Source organism: Pangasianodon hypophthalmus, chromosome 12, assembly GCF_027358585.1.
Source record: "Pangasianodon hypophthalmus isolate fPanHyp1 chromosome 12, fPanHyp1.pri, whole genome shotgun sequence".
Lineage (NCBI taxonomy): Eukaryota > Metazoa > Chordata > Actinopteri > Siluriformes > Pangasiidae > Pangasianodon > Pangasianodon hypophthalmus.
This window is the reverse complement of record NC_069721.1, coordinates 19,988,477-19,991,201: the sequence shown is the minus strand read 5'-3', so window position 1 is coordinate 19,991,201 and position 2,725 is coordinate 19,988,477.

The window sequence follows — 2,725 nt, the reverse complement described above, 5'->3', positions numbered from 1 at the left end:
TGAAGAACCAGAAAGTGTAAACTCCTCTGTCCTGAAGACGCTTCAGTACCGGAAAACTTACTGACTGTTACAAAGAGCTGACACCGGAGACTCCTTAATGTTAAATAAACACCTTGTTACAAAAACTTCACTGATTGCACTGATAAATAACAGCATGTTTTTATTCTTTTTTTATTATTAATTATTAGACTTAAATTCCATGGAGCATCCATAAAACAAGTCCTCCTGAATGAGGTGTTACTATAGAAATAATAGAGTATTAAAACAAGCACAATACAAACCATATAGCTGGCATGACTGTCAAGTTGGTGTTATAGAAAATTAGTCAACGCCTTTTGACCAATAAGAATCAAGAATTCAACATTGTGGTATTATGTAGTAAAGTTTATTCATATTAGATACTTTACCTATTACTATTTCATTCATGAAGGGTAAGTGGTAAAACATTCAGACTAAGTTTGCAAATAAAATACCAAATTAATCATAGATGCATTTCAAATTGCTGAATGTCTCCGGACGAACCATTTCAAGCGCTGGACTAAAGCCTTCACCTGGAGCTTTATAAACAGCTTTAATGCTTTTCTAAAGGGAAATTCTTCTCACCCAGTCCAAAATGTAATTAGGAAATTTAAAGCTATGTGAATGAACTTCTTTAAGGTAGGAAGAGAGTGAGAGGCATTTATAAAGAGAGCAAAAGTAATGTTTTCTTCATGTTTTGGATCACTGAGCACATAAAGCGTTTAACCTCTCTATGCATTGGAAAGCAGAAATATTATTTCTAAAATGGAGCAGAATTCAATTAGCGTAACTGAACAAAAAAGAGAGAGAGGTATTAATGCAGGAAATCTCACACAAGAAGCCATTTCTGCCCTTTTGAAATGTCTCTTAATCCTTCCAGCTTCTTGGAGAATTCTTTTATATGTGGTTATTGATCATGAATAGGTGGAGGATGGAGGATGATTAACATTGTAAGATTGCTCATGGATTTCCTTTGTACAGAGGGAGTGATCCAAGACGTTCTCCTGCTCTCCCTGCCTAAACGAGTTCACTTAATGTGCTGAAGACTATTTCAGTAACTGTAAACTGGCCATCACATATTTTCCTGTAGTAAAATTAAAGAACAAAATAGCGCATAACTGTTTATGAATGCAGCATCAAACATCTTAATGTCATTAAGAATAAATTTATGATAGTGAGAACCCTATATCACTATATTATTTTATACATATTTGGTTTCAGAATCTGGGGGTTAAATTAAAATTGTATTTTTTTGGTGGTTACAAAAAAATGTTCCTTGTTCCATTAATTTGATTTACGGATGGGCGACAACTTTACTGGCATTGGTGTCAAAGCAAATGAATACAAAGTTCTTCTGACTAGTCTCCAATGATGAAACATTTCTATCCTGATGGGCGTGATTTCTTCCAGGATGACTCCGCCCCATCCACAGGGCACAAGGGCTCATGGAATGGTTTCCTGTAGATGAAAATGATGTAAATCATATGACATGGGCTTCACATTCACCAGCTCTCAACCCATCTGAACACCTATGGGAGATTTTCGAGTGATGTGTTAGACAGCGCTCTCCACCATCATCATCAAAACACAAACTAAGCAAATTATTTTTAGATAAATGGTGTTTATGCCTCTAGTACAGTTCCAGAGACTTGTAGAATCAATGCCAAAACACATTTAAAGCTGTTCTGGCTAATACTCTATGTGCGTATATGTGTATACAGATAACACCTGCAGCTTTAATAGATTATTTATTAGTGTTGATTATTTATCATTTCAAATTAATATTGAAATATCTGGCTAAGAGGTATAAAACAGTGAATGTATTATAATTAAAAGACAGTTTCGTAAGTTAATTTAATAAATCCTATTCATGTTTGATTACAACTTTAATAGTATTTAATAAAATATTGACTGCTAAAAACACTGGTATAGATAACATGAATATAGATAAGGTTTTAAGCTTTCAACAATTTAATATTCATATTTTTATTTTGCCAAATTGAATTGAAATGAGTTGATGTTACATAAATACACACAAAAAAGCATATACTAATTGTACACTATTTAACTGTTTTTTCCATTTTTTCCTACCAGCTTTATTTTTTTATTTGATGAAACTAAAAAATAAACTTGAGTCTGTTTGGACATTATGGACATTTGGTAATGTAGGTAACTGATGGACATTTGGTAATGTTGCATGTAACTTTACCAAATGGCCCACACTTGCATCATTTAAACTCATACTTGCATCATTTGACACTTATGTAGTGTACATTATTAATGTCATTTCAAAGTGGTGGTGCTTAATGAAGCATGATGTGAAAGCGCCTGTAAGATTTTTTTTCTTTTATATCAGACACACTAGTGCTTTCTGTGTAATCTCACGATGTTCACAGTGTTCGGTGTAGCCAAATCTCTAATGGAATAAAAAGAACCATAAAAACTAATAAATCAGATTAGTTTTCATATCTATGTGTTTATGGACTCCAGTTGTTTCTTTCTCCCTGATTTGAAGTCTTAATATTTCATACACAAAGGGATTGAAATGAGAAATTTGAGATTAACCCTGCTAGTCTTTTTTTTTTTTTTTTTTTTTTTTTAAACATTTTTCATTTCCTGTATGACTAGGCTTGATTGATTGTTTTGCAATCACTACAGGATTTTATAAATGCCATATCGTGTTTCCCTTCATCACATCCTAGGCTAC